Raw genomic sequence first — 17,385 nt, forward strand, 5'->3', positions numbered from 1 at the left:
GAAAGAAAGAAAGAAAGAAAGAAAGAAAGAAAGAAAGAAAGAAAGAAAGAAAGAAAGAAAGAAAGAAAGAAAAGGGAGGGAGGGAGGGAGGAAAGAAGGAAGGAAAGGAGGGAACGAAAGAAAGAAAACTGCGGGATAAAAGTGAGTCAATCTGACTTAGGTGTCAACAGGCAGAGGCCCCGGGTGACATGTGGGTCACAGAGGCAGATCCCATCATTGTTTCACAGCTCTGTTTCTTCCTCCCTCTCATCAACTCAAAATCGGCTTCTGTATATCCCCATTTCTTTGGTCCTACAGCACAGAATCAGTTTAATCCCTGTTCCAAATGAAAGATAAAAGAAGGATGAGACTCTTGAAATATTAAACCAAAGTAATTTTCATTCCCCTTAAGTGGTGGTGTCCTATGACCCCTCGCTCGTTGAATCAATGAGTTTCACTACTTCAGGGGGAGGCTGAATACCTAACTAGAACAAAGTCATTACTCAGCTTACAGTGTCAAACTAAATTTCTTAAGTTCACAGCAAGATCATTCCAAGCTTTGTTCAGAGAAAAAAGGGTTTTGCTGAAATTCAAAAAACGTTCTTTTCCAACGTTTAGAGCAAAGCTCTAGGGTCTGAGCACAGAGCTTCACTAGAAGGCTGTGGTCTTCCTGTGGTGTGTGCGCGCACCCCGGGAAGTACACGAAGACTTCCTCAGGACTTCTTGGGCACTGGTAGTTTTAAGAAAAAAGTTTTTGACATTGTCAACTTCCATGTGTATTCTTTCCTAAAATTAATTAATTTGCCTTTAGAATTGACTGTGATTGGCTGGTCCTCCTTATCCAACCAGTCTTTTCAAATGGTTTTCTCTCCTAGTTTACAAAAGAAAAATATGCCTCTCACCATCCAGAATCCTAAAATAGTACATGTTCCCAGGGTACAAAAATCTCCAGGGCACCAAATGACAGGACAATTGAAGAATGCATGCCTCTGAAGGAGGTTGTTTCTGAGCAGTGCCAGGTGAGCTCACAGAAAAATCCTAAGGGCCCCAGGGCCTCATTTCATCCAGGTTGCAGAGCCATATGCAGCCCTATGCCTCATCTGCTTATCTTCGGTTCTATGTATTAGAATTCAGAAGTGATATGGTTGCCATGAGGAATGGCAATGGATATGGTTGCATATGGAAACATTAACTTAAATCGAAAAATTAAATCAAGACTTGTCCTGACAGAAAGTACAACTGATTTGGCTGGACGACAAAAACTGACTTTGCCCGTTAGGATCTGTGCAGACATTTTCCGTAATTGAATGAGCAAAATCTAATGTTCTAACAAAAAACATATTTATGTAACAGTGAAACAGCAGAAGAACTGACATAACTAACTCCATTTTTGTTTAAAGGGCCTTTACCCATTCATGCACATAGGCTAGGATAATTTTATTTTATTTATTTATTTATTTTAGGTTTGTTTTCCTTTGTTTTGAGACAGGGACTCACTCTGTCACCCAGGTTGGAGTGTAGTGGTGCAATGACAGCTCACTGCAGCCTCGACCTCCTGGACTCAAGGAATGCTCCCACCTCAGCCCCCATTAGCTGAAACTATAGGCACATGCCAATGCACTCAGCTAAGTTTCTAAAAACTATGTGTAGACACGGGGTCTCCCTATGTTGTCCAGGCTTGTCTCAAATTCCTAGGCTCAAGCAATCCTCCCGCCTCGGCCTCCTAAAGTGCTGGGATTACAGGCCTAAGCCACCATGCCCAGCTTAGGATAATTTTTAAGAGTGCTGAGATAATACACAGAAGCAGCAATCATGTAGTTTTTGAAACTAACTCTGGGATTAAAGGAGAAGTATGTAAACAATAACTATGTTTTGTTAAAGATTTATAGGAGCATTGTGACCTGATCAAGAACAAAGAAGTCCCCAATCTCCTGGGACCCTTACTGGTGCCCAGATGTCTGTGGCCATCAATTACCTCGATTCCAACCATTTCCTCTTCCCCCAGCCCTAAATGTAAAAAGAGCCGGAAATTTGTACTGACTTAAGATGTACCTTAGAATGCTAGTTCACTACCTTCTTGGTTTTGCTGGCTTTGCAAATGAACCTACTTTTCCTCCCACCAACCCTCATCTCTTGTGTCTGGTTTTCGAGCAGCCAGCAGCTGCACCTGGATTTGGTTACATTTACAGGACATATACAATATAAACTACAGCAGAGATTATATCTTTTGCAACTACTAAATGTATGATAAAAAATTTTTAGATGTCAACCTAAAAAAAGTGCACATGTTTCAGAATTCCTTAAGAGGGAAGGAAAAGAAAATGTGCTAAAAACCAGTATAGACAGGTGCGGTGGCTCATGCCTGTAATCCTAGCACTTTGGGAGGCCAAGGTTGGTGGGTCACCTGAGGTCAGGAGTTTGAGACCCGCCTGACCAACATGAAGAAACCCCGTCTCTACTAAAAATACAAAACTGGCCAGGCGTGGTGGTGCATGCCTGTAATCCCAGCTACTAGGGAGGCTGAGGCAGGAGAATCACTGGAACCCAGGAGGTGGAGGTTGTAGTGAGCTGAGATGGCGCCATTGTACTCTAGCCTGGGCAACGAGAGCAAAGCTCCGTCTCAAAAAAAAAAAACAAAACAAAAAACCCACAAAAACCAGTATAGGGAAGCACGTTAGGGTGGAGAGGCATTTGGGGTTAAACATGAAAGTGAAGTAGGAAGGGGAGAAGAAGTGGAGGGCAACAGATTTCCCCACTCTCGGGAAAACTTAAGGGTCAAAAAGCCAGTGGGGAGTAGGGAATATTAGGAAGGAACAGATGTACTTGGGAGAATCCAGAGCACAGGAACTTGTTTCTTGCCCTCTAGGAGCTCTGGAAAATTTCAAGCCACTGCAATATGGGTCTAACCAAAAGGCAGTGGAAATTGTGCCAAAATATTGTCAGGTACAGAAAGCACTGTGAGACCACCAGGCCTGACTCCCCATGGCTGCCCTGTGGTGGAGGGGAAATTTCCAGGAGCCCAAGTGACCTGAGGAGTGTCACAGTCCACAATCAAGAAATAAATCTGGTCGGGCGCAGTGGTTCACGCCTGTAATCCCAGAACTCTGGGAGCCTGAGGCAGGTGGATTGCTTCAGGCCAGGAGTTTGAGACCAGCTTGGCCAACATGGCAAAACCTTGTCTCTACTAAAAATACAAAAATTAGCTGGGCGTGGTGGCAGGCATGTGGAATCGGGAGGCTGAGGCAGGAGAATCTCTTGAACCTGGGAGGTGGAGGTTGCAGTGAGCTGAGATGGCGCCATTGCACTCCAGCCTGTGCGACAGAGCACAGGACTCTGCCAAAAATAAACAAATAAATAAATAAAAAGAAATTCTTATCTCACAGTTTTTTAAATCATATGCTAATGGCTAATTTTCAGGAACAATCCAGGAAGTATCATAATTTCTCATTATACAGAAGGCCACCAAGGATTTCACAGGGCAGAGTGTGGATAGTCTAAAAGACTCTGCCATTGTTAGCATGTTCTAATTCCAGGTAAACCATCATTTAAGACAGCTTCTTGGGAAGGTGAAAGAGTAGTACTACCCAACCATAGGACCCCTACCCTGCATCAGAGAGTCGTAAGTAATTTAGACATGCAACAACTCTTTCATCAGAGTAACATATAGAGAAGGTCATTGAGTTTTAGAGCTTGAAAGTACCTAAAAGATTGTTTGGCCCTCTGCTCCCATTTGACAAATATGGAAACTGAAGCCCAGGGCAGTAAAGGGAGTTGGCCTATGTTTGGGAGCCGGTATCAGAAGCAGTGATTGCCACTGGCTCACTTTAAGACTGGGTTCTTTGTAGTGCTTTATGGTACCAGCCTTCTCGTACTTTAGATTCTCCCCTCTCAGTGAGGATGCTCTGCAATGTGCTCAGAATATCTTTAGGTTCACTGAGCTGTTGATGCCTACAAAGTATTCAGGAGCACTTGCCTTTTCTTTTTTTTTTGAGATGGAGACTTGCTCTGTCGCCAGGCTGGAGTGCAGTGGCGCGACCTTGGCTCACTGCAACCTCCGCTTCCCAGGTTCAAGTGATTCTCCTGCCTCAGCCTCCCGAGTAGCTGGGACTACAGGCATGCACCACCACGCCCAGCTAATTTTTGGATTTTTAGTAGAGATGGGGTTTCACCATGTTGGCCAGGATGGTCTCGAGCTCTTGACCTCGTGATCCACCCACCTCAGCCTCCCAAAGTGCTGGGATTACAGGCGTGAGCCACCACACCTGGCCAAACACTTGCCATTTTAAACTGGTTGACTGTATATGAAAGAACAGCAGAAGGAGACAACAGGGTTAGAAATTGTGGAAATGCTTTATAGGGGGCTGCCCAATAGGACCTTGTGCAATTTTGGAAATGTTCTATATCTGCTGTCGTGACCACTAGTGAGTAAGGCTATTGAGTACTTGAAATATAGCTAATGTGATTGAGGAACTGAATTTTAAATTTTGTTTAATTTTCATTAATTTTACCTTAAATTTAAATCACCACATGTGGCTAATAGCTACTGCACTGGATAGCACCGCTGCATTATACTCACAAAAAGGAAGTTTCTCTTCTTTTTCATCACTGCTGTTAGGAAATTGGTTCAAACTGACCATTTTCTGCCTACATACCAATGTTTTCTTCAGCTCTTTTACCTTCCAGTTCTTGAGGAGACAGGCTTTTATACTGTGCCAATACAATCATTCTCTGGAAAACCAAATGTGCTCCTTTGCAGGCGGAAGTTTGAGAATCAGTCTTAGTCTTTTGGGTATTTGTTTTTTCTTCAACTTTTAAGTTTCAGGGTACATGTGCAGGATGTACAGGTTTGTTACATAGGGAAATGTGTGCCATGATGGTTTGCTGCACAGATCAACCCATCACCTAGGTATTAAGCTAATAATAATTAGCTATTAATAGCTAATTAATGTGTAAGTTATTCTTCCTGATACTTTCCCTCCTCCCACCTCCTGACAGGCCCCAGTGTGTGTTGTGTCCCAACCTGTGTCCATGTGCTCTTGTCTTTCAGCTCCCACTTACAAGTGAGAACATGTGGCATTTGGTTTTCTGTTCCCTGTGTTAGTTTGCTGAGGATAATGGCTTCCAGCTCCATCCATGTCCTTGCAAAGGACATGATCTCATTCCTTTTCATGGCTGCACAGTATTTCCTGGTGTATATATACCACATTTTATTTATTTAGTCTATCATTGATGGGCATTTGGGTTGATTCCATGTCCGGGCATTATTTATTTAAACCTTTAATTTTCTTTTATTGTACATGTGATTTTCAAAACTAAATTCAGTTCAGAAGTCACCTTCTCAGCTTTAATAGCTTTAACTTCTAAATAATATTTTCCTTAAGGTCCCTCCTTTTCAGATGGTGTTTGATCTTTAGCACTTCTGTACTTGTTCTCTATTGCTGTGTAACAAATTATCCCAAAATGTAGTGGCTTAAAACATCGACATTTATTGCCTCACAGTTTCTGCTGGTCAGGAAGCTGGGCAGCTTAGCTGGGTCCCCCACCTCAGGATCTCCCAGAAGGCAACACTCAAGGTGTCAGCCAGACTGCAGTCATCTCAAGGCTCCACTGGGAGAAGATCTGCTTCCAAGCTTCCTCGTGTGGCTATTGGCGGCCGTTAAGTCTTCACCGGCTGTTGACCAAGGATGTCAGTTCCTTGCACTGTGGGCTCCTGCACAGGGCTACTCACAACATGACAGCTGGCTGTTGCCTGCTGGCTACCCTCAGTTCCTTGCCACAGGTCCCTCTCCACAGAGCAACTCACAACATGGCATCTTGCCTCATCAGAGAGAGAGCAAGAAGGGCCAGAAAGAGAGAATGTGAGCAAAAAGCCTAGTCTTTTGTAACCTAATCTCAGAGGTGACATCCCATCACTTTTGCTGTATTTTATTTGTTAGAAGCCAGTCACTACATGCAGTTCACACTCAAGGTGAGGGGATTACGCAAGACCAGAGGGCAAACACCAGGAGATGGGCACCACTGAGGGTTATCAGAGGAGCTGCTTTCCACAACTACTCTAAGGGGCCTTCCTTAAGCTCCTCTCTTAGCTGGTCTGTCTGGAACCTTAGCTTCAGGGCCAGAGTACTCAAAGTCACCGTGCCAAAGTACTCAAAGTCAGAATGTGGAGGAGTCCAATGTGCCCCAACTAGACAGTGGCAGGATGAGAACTAGAATCCAAGACTCCTGGGTTCCTGGTCAGCCCTGTTTTCTGCTGCATGTGATGCTTGGTTAGACCTCCAGCACAGGCACAAGGAGCCTCACAATCCCAAGAAAAGAATTTTAACTTCAAATAATAGGTACTAAGGTTTTTGAGCAGAACAATGCTGTGACAAAAGTGATTTTTTTTTTATTTTTTATTTTTTTGAAACAGTTTCACTCTTGTTGCCCAGGCTGGAGTGCAATGGCACGACCTTGGCTCACTGCAACCTCCACCTCCCAGGTTCAAGTGATTCTCCTACCACAGTCTCCCAAGTAGCTGGAATTACAGGTGTGCACCACCACGCCTGGCTAATTTTTGTATTTTTAGTAGAGATGGGGTGTCACCATGCTGGTCAGGCTGGTCTCAAACTCCTGACCTCAGGTGATCCACCCACCTCGGTCTCCTGAAGTTTTGGGATTACAGGCGTGAGCCACCGTGCCCAGCCTCACAAAAGTGATTTTTAAGAAAGATTAATGTGATGACTATGTGTAAAATGACTAGAAATTATATTAACTCCTATTTATTTATAATTAGCATATGTTTGTAGCCTAGAGTTTTGTATTCTGTTGTTATAAAAATATCCAATGTATTTTTTAAGTACTAATAAAATGGTCTGTGAAAACATTACTTGGGCCAAAGATATATTTAGTAATATATTACAAGGTCTGTGACCAGATTCTATGTTTAACACATGATATTTTCAGGTATATGTTGAATTAAACTCTCAAACCTATTTCTAATGAATATATAGGAATTTCCAGAAAAGGATATTTTCTACTAACATAGGAGGTTCCTGGAAACTCAGGACCCATAAACCCTGAGAAACCACTGTAGACTGAAAAATGTTTTCAAGTATCAGACTGTGAAGTCTCCACCCCTAGTGATATCGACACACAAACTTGCATCTAAATGATTAAGATGGTGTGGCAGTCTTCTAGTTCCATCAGTACTCACCCTCACCTTCTCATTTTCGTAATACATTTACTAAAGCTTAGCTGGGCACATTGCCCCATAAAGACTACATTTCCCAGCATCCTTTACAGTTGGGTCAGCCACAAGACTAAAGTCTGGTCAACCGGGTAATAATGGAAGTGATGTGAGTCATACCTAGTTGTGTCCTTAAAAGGAAAAGTATGTGCTCCCCTTGCTCCTTCTCCTCTTCTTACTGGTTGGTATGCAGATATGAAGACTGGAGCTGGGAGTAGCAACCTGGTAGTCAGTGATGGACGCTCCCATATCAACCTTGTATCATTTATCTCTGGAAATTTCCATGAGAGTTTTAAACTTATTTATTGAATAAACCACTCAACCTTGGAGTCCGTATATCAGAACAGACTTTATACTACTATAATAACATGTCCACCTTTCCTTTTTCTTGGTTCTCTAGTGCCCCTACCCCCAAAAAATAATGGGCAGGTGCCTAGGCAAAGTGACAAGAGGGATGTATCAGTCCATATTAAATTCATATTGTCTTCTCCTGCTTACCTGTAATATCACCAGGATCATAATATCAGCAGCAAACTTCTATTGTTTTCTTGTTTTTGTTTTGTTTTGTTTTTGCTATTTGGCTTTATTCCCCCTCTTTATTTGCTAATAATTAGATAAGCAATAGTATCTTTTTTTTTTTTTTTTGAGATGGAGTCTTGTTCATCACCCAGGCTGGAGTGCAGTGGCGTGATCTCGGCTCACTGCAAGTTCCGCCTCCCGGGTTCACGCCATTCTCCTGCCTCAGCCTCCCGAGTAGCTGGGACTACAGGCACCCGCCACCGCGCCCGGCTAAATTTTTACATTTTTCGTAGAGACGGGGTTTTACCGTGTTAGCCAGGATGGTCTCGATCTCCTGAGTTCGTGACCCACCCGCCTCAGCCTCCCAAAGTGCTGGGATTATAGGTGTGAGCCACTGCGCCGGCCAGCAATAGTATCTGAAGTTCAGACTTGCTAATAATGAGCCAAGAGCGATTTTACATTTTCCTCTCTCAAGTTCGACCAGGGTCAGGGTCTAGGGATCCATCCAGTAATGTGCCAATGAATGTTTAACAACTGACTGTCTAGGGGAAAACCAGCCCTGATTTGTACTGTTTGCCAGTTTCTATAATGTAAATACTCCTGCCATTGGTCAACTTCCAGCCAGCAATATCATGTCACTGAACATAAAGTCGGAAAGAAACGTACACAATCACCTCTTGCAAACTAGTACTATTTAGCTACCAAACATCACTGAGATCTAGCTATCTATCTCAGCCTGGGACTGCTTCCGATTTCTCTCTTGGTTATACTCCAAGAGGAGGATGCTAAGTTTACTGTGATGTGCAGCAGGAACAGTAAAGACAATGTTTGGGATGGCTCTGATGATCTTTCAACTACCCCTGTGGCCTTACCGTCATCTGTCTATGAGGCTCTTGTAATAACATTTCATCCTTTTGGTTAAAGGCAGTGGTTGAAAAATTACCTGCATATTGGAAACACCTGTGTAGTTTTACAAACTAGCAACCCCTGAGTTCCAGCACCAGCAATTCTGATTCCACTGACCTGGGCTCGAGAGTGTTAAAAGCAGATGATTTTAATGTGTAGCCAAAGTCGAGAACTATTGGCTTAAAGTAATACATCTCTTATTTATGTGACAGATGGTTGGTGTTATTATTTTTGCTTTAAGCATAAAGAGGAAAAAATTGACATGGCCTGGTGAAAAGTGAACAAGTAAAATGAATGGCAAGGCTAGGATAATTCCCTTAGCGAAAGGGAAGGTTGACAAGAAGAGGTCTGTACTCTGCCATGTCTCTGGGTCCTGAAAAGAACTTTAAATATTATTTTTTGAATCCTTAGAAAGCACTAGTGATTCTTCCTTTTTAATTAGAAAGTTTAGTGAGCATAGGAAATGCTGAAATTCTAGAAAACTGTCACAGACAATTTAATCATCTCTGCTATATTTTGCATCTATATAAACTGGTATTATTCATTGTGAAATCTAGTTCAATTTCTTTCCCTCCCTATTAAACTTGCATTTATTTTTAGAGGCAGATGCTAAATTTTACTTTATTCAAAAATCTCTAGACAACTACATCTTATATTTTTTGAACATTAAGTTAACCTCTGAGGTTGTGACTTGAATTTTCCATATTGATAAAGGTCCTAGTTTACTAGTGAATCATTTTCATGTAGTAACATTTCATACAGTACTCCATATGTCTATATGCAGAAACACAGATGATTTAATCAAGATGATAAAGATTTGTTGAGCCTAGCGTATGATCAGTAGAGCAGAAGAGGGTCAGCATGGACGAATATCGGAGCAGGAAAACCTGGAAGCCTAGGTTCTAAGCTTGACAATGTATATAAGTCTAAAGCAGTTTCCTGACCTATAAAACGAGGGCATAGAACAAGACGAGTCTCGTCCCTTTAACTTTAATATCTTGATAAAGCGTCTCAAGACTGAAACCATTAGTAGTGTCAATGAACCCAATATCTCATGGGTTATTTTCTCGAGTTATAGCAGATATTGACAAACTCTGAGGATGAGTGTGTATTTCTAGACTATCTTTTTCTGAGTTTATATTCCTTCTAGATCAGAGGTTGCAAATAAGTTTCATTTTCAGGTAGTAGCCTCCCAAAGCACTGTGTTGAGGTTTCTGAAGCCAGGACCAAGCTTGATGGGAGTTAATAGTGCCATGATAAATACGTGGTGATTGTCTTGGGCCTGAAAAGATGGAAAAACAGTATGTGTGTCCTGTACCTCATCCCTGTTGCCAACCTTTTCATTTAGGTCAATATTTCCTTTATCACCTATTAGGTAGTTTGGAGCTGAAGGAATCTGGGGGCGTTCTGTATTCTGCTACTTTCCACCAGGAAAATTGAATTCATTGTCAAAGTGGTATTGGATCTGAATGTAGTTCAGCAAAGAAAATTTAGTTACTGCATCTTTGATAAGCAGCTTCACTTTAGGTTACAAGTTTATAATGTTTAAAACAACCATCAGTGGATTCACTTAAACAACTTAATATATTTAAAGATTTAAAAACCCTGTTATTTAATATTGTTTTGGCTAAAACAACAACAACAAAAAATGCTTTTTGATTCTTTTGCTTTTAAGCCAGTCCCATCAGACACAGCCTAAAAGATAGAAATCGTGACCTTCCTTTACTTCCACCTCCTTAGGTCTGGATGGCTGCAGTTTTCTCTTTAGGCCATGTGACACCACAGCATGATCTGGAAAGTAATTAACTACTTTAGAAGTTAATCCAGCATATACTTTGAAGCACAAGCAATTCCATCCCTAATCGTTGCTTGGCAGATTGATTCTTCCTTCTGGCTCTTGAAACTGTACGTAGTAATTGCCCTGGAATTTAAAAATCATCTGGGGAATTCCTTGTTCCACATTTAGGGCACAAACAGCTAATGACTTAGACATGTTGCAGTCTGTGTGTGGTGTGTGTGTGTGTGTGTGTGTGTGTGTGTGTGTGTGTGTGAGAGAGAGAGAGAGACAGAGAGAGAGAGAGAGAGAGAGAATATATTTTCAGGGGGTGGAAAGGCAATGTCACTGTGTGAATAGAAAATGTGTCTCTTCCTCTCACTGTAAGATCTGAAAATCTCTTATCTGACCAGATTGTAACACTGAGTTGCCAAACTAGCAAATTGATAAAGTGTTGGAATGTGTTTGCAGAGAGGAATCTTTACAGGAAGGACTTCTTAGTTGCTCTTGTACATAGGAACTCTGGTTGCAGAACTGCCTACTTTCACATTGGTTCTGATGATGCTGTTATGTTTGCAAAACAGTGCTGTGACTACTGTCTTCAGATCAGCAGTTAGTCAGCTTGTGAACTAACCATTCATTTTCTTTCTTTCTTTCCTCCATTTTTTTTTTTTTACAATATCTTTGTGACATTCAAACATTCTTTTTTTTTTATCAAAAGATTTTACTTTCACTCTGTCCTCATATGATTGATTTCCTTTTGTGTCTGTTATCTTGGTTTGATTGTTTGACTGTGTTGGGCACATCATCCTCCCTAAACTTACCAAGTTCCCTGACATTGAGGGTGTGGGTCAGGTCCTCTTCCATTTTCTCCCATCTTCTCCAAATTGACAGTCTCATCTAGCACTTGATTCACAAAGAAGTCCTCACTAAATGGTGTGTGAATTGACTATCATAATGGTTGTGTTTTGTTTAGATTAGTTATTTATACTGCATCTCTTCAAAAATTGGGGTTTTCAACTGGGGTTTTCAGTTACCAGCTATCTGTCAATTGATATAAATCCCTGAATTGTCAAGCAGACCTCGATATTCTAGTAGTTTGAAATAATTAAAGGTAATTGAACCAGTAAATTACTCCCAAACCAGAATTGAGCCTCCATTTTTTTAAATGTAAACTTGGCATAATAAGCACCAGTGCAAAGAGAATATGTTGTAGTAACATCTCAATGTTTGCTTCCAAAGGTGTTTCTCTGTCAAACACTTCCACTCACTGAAAGAAAATAGCTTATCTTTAAGGGGGTACGCTTGCATTTGCCTTATTTATTTATTTAATTTGAGACAGTCTCACTCTGTTGCAAACTCCTCCTCCTGGGTTCAAGCCATCCTCATGACCCTGAGTAGCTGGGATTACACGCATGTTCCACCATACCCAGATAATTTTTGTATTTTTAGTAGAGATGGAGTTTCACCATGTTGGCCAGGCTGGTCTCAAACTCCTGACCTCAAGTGATCCACCTGCCTTGGCCTCCCAAGATTCTAGGATTACAGGTGTGAGCCACTGCTCCTGGCTGCATTTGCCTTTTAAATCTGTATATGCAAACTTGCCATAATATGTACCAATGCAGAAAGAAATATGATTTGGGAATAATTCAAGAAATCGGTCAAGAAGAATTTATTATTTACTTGTAGTAAGAAGAAAACAGAAAACTTGAGCTTTGCTCTCAAGTTGGTTGTGGTTTAGTTGGAGGAGACAAGACTAAGGTGCATGAAACAACGTTTACAATGTGAGCATTTTATTATGAGGCCCTAACCGTGCTCTGTAATTTCAGAGAGGAATAGGAACCGCAAGGACTGGTTAAAGTATTCAGTGATGACGGTATTGAACCAGGTTAAAGGAGAACAAGGTTTGGAAAGGCAGATGTGGGATGGTAAGCATTCTCAGTGAGGCATCTACAGGGACACAGCCCTGGAAGCAATAACCAGAATGGTGGTCAGTGGGGCAGCCAGCCCACCCAGAGCATGAGGCTGGAAAACCGTGGGAATTATGTAAACTTCATAGGAAGGGCTCAAATTATGGAGGGCCTTTAAAGCCACACAGAAAGGCTCCAGGTTGATGTAATGGAAAGTAAGGAGCCACTAAAGGATTTTGACCTAGGGAGTGATGATATAAAAGTGGTTTTCACACTCTATTTTGGGCAGTGATACATAGGATGAAGTAAGATGCGGGAAAGGCAGCTGAACTGACCTAGCAGTGAGATAAAACAGGACATTTTGGCTATGCAGGGGACTGTGAGGACAGCAGCAAGAACTAGGAGGTCAAAAGAAAATTCAACTAGTCTTGGTGTCTGGCTAGATGTGAGGATAGGGATAGAGTAAATCAACAGTAAATTTGAAGGTGGGTGAAGGGGGTAGGGAGGAGACTGATGACAGGATCAGTAAGTTATAGGAAGATCTGTCTCTGAACATGTGGAATTTGAAAAGACAGTGAGCACTGTAACGAGGTAACGCCGAAGGAGACTAAGGAGGTAATGAGACCTTTTTTCAAAACCTGAGTCTGCAGTTCAAGGCTGCAGTGAGCTATGATTACACCATTGCACTCCAGCCTGCAACAGAATGAGACTTGTCTCCAAACACAAAAATCACCTGAGTCTACGTTGTCTAACTTCACTAAGTAGGATAATAGTACCTGGTTCACATGGCTATGGAGCTGATTAACTGTGGTAAGAATGTAAAGATGTTTCATAATATGCTATGCAAATGCAAGCCTTTGGTATTGTACTGTGTGTGTACCTCCTCCCCAGTTGCATATGCTACTGAGTAGATATTAAAAACATAAACCTCTTGATCATAAATTTCACACTAGTGTGTTTTGAGCTGTATCTCTTCCAGTAGCAGGTAGACTGGTAGCAGTAAAATAGGTAAGAGACAATGATGAGGGTCTGGCCCAGAGCAGTGACCACGTAAGTAGAGCTAAGTAGACTTATTTGCTTTCTAGGAGGTTAAAAAAAAAAAATGACAGATTTTAATGATTAATTGGATGTGGGAAATGTGTAAGAGGGAGGATTCTAGGATGATGTCCAGGCTTCTTGTGTGGGCAACTGATGGATTGTAGTTTAAATCTTTGAGACAGAAAAGAATGGAGAAAGAGCAAATTTGAACAGGGAGGAATATCAGGAATTTAGTTTTGGACATTGTGGTAGGCAGAATAATGAACCCCTCCCAAAGTTATTCACATCCTAATTCCCAGAACTTGTGAATATGTTCCTTACAGAAAAAGTGACTCTGCAGACCGATTACATTAAGTATTTTGAGATGAGGAGATCATCCTGGACTGTCCAGGTGGGCGCAATGTAACCACATACATCCTAAGTGAAATAGGAGGCAGGAGAGTAAGATTCAGAGTCATGTGATATAAGAAAGAGAGGCCATTGCTGGCTTTGAAGATGGAAGAAGTCACAAGGTGGTGCAGGCAGCCCCTACAAGCTGGAAAAGACAAGAAAATGGATTCTACCCTAGAGCTTCCAGGAGGAATGTAGCCCTGCTGATCCCTTGATTTTAGTCTAGTGAAACCTATATTGGACTCCTAACCTACAAAACTTTCAGACAATACATTTGCATTGTTTTAAGTCACTATGTTTCTGGAAAGGTTTCTAACAGCAACAGGAAGCTGTTTGAAGTATGTGGGCATTGCCCAAATAGAGATCTGGAGGACAGTTTACATAGCGGTCTGGAATAGAATTATAGATTTTGGAATCATTGGCACATGCTATCCATCTATTTATATCTGTATCTATATATGTTGCAAGACACATTCTGATTTCAGAGATGTTAAAATGCAATATATATGTAATACATTATATATTATATATAATGTAATACATATATATTACATATAATGCAATACATATATATTACATATAATGCAATACACATATATTATATATATTTTATATGTATTGTATTTTAACATCTCTGAAATCAGAATGTATCTTGCAACTGATAAGAATTATAATCATTACAGGCAACATACACATAGTTGTGTATGTCCAAGTGACTGGACTGGACAACTGTAACACTTTGCACATTTCAGTCAACAAAACACTTAAGCACTATTCGAGAAAGCCACATGAGTCCGGGCTGTTGTCTGAAGATTTTCTATTAGTAAGTTTTAGAAAGATCAAACAAGAGCCAACATCAAAACTTTCAGAGTGGGTGTCAATGACTTGGAAGAAACTCTTTTGGATATTAGTAGAGGTCTCTTGCCCTGTTGCCCAGCCTAGAATGCAGTGGCAAGATCATAGCTCACTGAAACCTTGACTGCTAAGCTCAAGGGATCCTCCCACCTCAGCCTCCCAAGGAACTGGGACTGCAGGTGCACACCACCACACCTGGCTAATTTTTACTTTTTCGTTTCTTGTAAAGACAAGGTCTCGCTATATTGCTCAGGCTTGGTCTTGAACTCCTGGACTCAAGCGATCCTCCCACCTCAGCCTCCCGAAGTGTTGGGATTACAGGGGAGAATTCTTTTATGAATTCTCACACCCAGCTGCGAATTCTTTTAAGTAATAGTGATTTATCAATACTTTAGATGGAATAAGACACAATACTGTGATGGGAAAATAAGGATAAAGATAGTTTGAGTTCAAAGGTAACTCTGAAAAGTTAAACTCTGAAAAATGTCAGATATATAGTATTTTGCTTGTATTTCCTTTTTTATATGCACAAAAGTCTAAAAGAACTTTTTCAATAATTATGAAATAAACATTTTAAGTGATAAGAAAGCATTATGTCAACCTCATTAACCACATGTTTTCTTCTGTCATTCATAAAATAATGGTGCATTTTACAATTGAATGGTGTCTCAAACTCGATGGTCTTTGTAGCTGTGGAGAAGGGTGAGATGATTAAAAGAGCATAGAACAAGTGGAGCAAAAGATTCAGAGGAAAATCCTTAGAAACATTAGCAGGTAATTTGAATATAAATATCTGAACCATAAAAATATCTATACTTCTTTACCCTGTTTTGGGTAATTCATTCCAAGGAAGTCATCTAAGAGGAGAAAAGAAAATAATTATATTAGGGGACGGTGGCTTACTTCCACGGGGAAGTAAGATGGGCATGGACAGCAATCTCAGAAGTTGGACTATGACCCTGAGTCTCAGCCCTCCACCACTGGCAAGGACACAATGCTTGTGCCGAACTAGAGACATGGTCCATTGTTATTCAGAATGTAGTAGCAGCTCTGGTGAGCCAACAGCTTTGGTGTCCTGGTCATCTTTTTCTCTCTCCAAAAGAGTATGCAGAACATCCTGACTGCTCTGTGTATTTCGCATTTATTCTCACTGAGAGAGAGGAAGAAACTGGATCCATTTGATACCATCCAATATGGTGCCCTGCTATTGGGCAGTCTCCTGTAGAACCTCTGCATGGGCCTTTCTCATGGACATGGCTGCCCTTTGGCCCAGGCACAGACCCCCTGGCTCAGTAGTCGTCATAGGAATGGCAGAGTCATATGCATGGAGCATAATTGACTACGAAGAAAGACTTGGCTTCTTTCCCCAGAGGCAGGTTATGGGCATGGTGGGCACTTCGAATTTAGGGATTACCCAGACTACACAATTTGGGAAGAAGGGAAAGCGTGTGCTTTTTATTGTAAAAAAAAAAAAAAAAAAAGAAAGAAAGAAAGGAGTCTAAATATCTGAAAATAGTGAAATGGTTATTCCATTACTTTAGCACATTCACTCAATAGAATTGTATTCACATTTTAGAAGGGATAATTACGATTAACAATAATAACAAGTAGCAAAATGGAAAAAGGAGACTACAGTATTGAACATAGCTATGACTGAAATTTTATAAAAATATACATTATATGGAAAATTATAATCATTGTGAAGCAAATGGGATTATGAGTGACTATTTTCTCTATAGTTTGAATTTTGTGCAACATTATTACATTATTTGCTAATCATGATAGAAGTAGGAGAAAGCATGATTTAAACAATTGTAGTTCATGAAATACAGCCATCAGTCCAACTTCCTAAAAGATGGACAACCTAGAGTTGCAAACTGCTAAAATATGAAATGATTGATAGAAACTATAGACAAGTGACCAAGCAAAAGGTCTGACCTAAGTAAGTGGTGCTTATAAATGGACTAAAAAAGATCCAAGGCAGAATAATTCATTTCCCCTCATGTTTCTTTCATTAAAAGCAAATTTGTTTCCAGTGCAATCATTCTTACAAAAACCAAAATAGATTTTAATATCACTAATATTTTAAAACACCTTGACTTCTTCAAAGATCTCAAAGGATTTTCACACATAGTGGGCTTTTCTACCCTGGCAATTGGGTGCAATTATCAGTCCCATTTTACGGAGAAGAAGTTGGCAAAGACCTGTCTAAGATCTAGCATTGCCAAACAATAATTTTCCAGCGAGCTAAAAACTCATCAAGTTTTACCAATAATATTCCAGCTAGCTAAAGCTTAGATACCAAGTATCCCTGTACTTCTACATTTACCATTACTGTCTTTCACCAGTGCATTAAAATTTTCTCTGCCTTCTTAAACAGGATATATTCAACATAATTTCACTTTTAAAATGGAGGGTTCTAGTTATTAAAATAAATATCAATAATTATATGCTAACTTACTTTATTACTTCATAGGTTATTTACATTTCTAATAATTGGCATGGAAAAATGGCCCCAGATACGATTTTTGCCTTTTGCATTGCTGAATCATTATTCCTGAATTTACGTATCAGGGTGTGTGTGTGTGTGTGTGTGGTGTGTGTGTGTGTGTGTGTGTGTGTGTATGAAACTATATACCCACTTCACCCATGTGGTCAGAATGGAAAAAGCCATAATTGGGAAATATGGTCTGCTCCCGCATAGGACCATAAATATTTGTTTGGTACAGGAGTGGGCACATGACTGAAGATGTGCATGCACGAGCACTCACACACACACTCACATACAC

The sequence above is a fragment of the Colobus angolensis genome, unplaced genomic scaffold (genome assembly GCF_000951035.1).
Source record: "Colobus angolensis palliatus isolate OR3802 unplaced genomic scaffold, Cang.pa_1.0 Scaffold202, whole genome shotgun sequence".
NCBI classification, from domain to species: Eukaryota; Metazoa; Chordata; class Mammalia; order Primates; family Cercopithecidae; genus Colobus; species Colobus angolensis.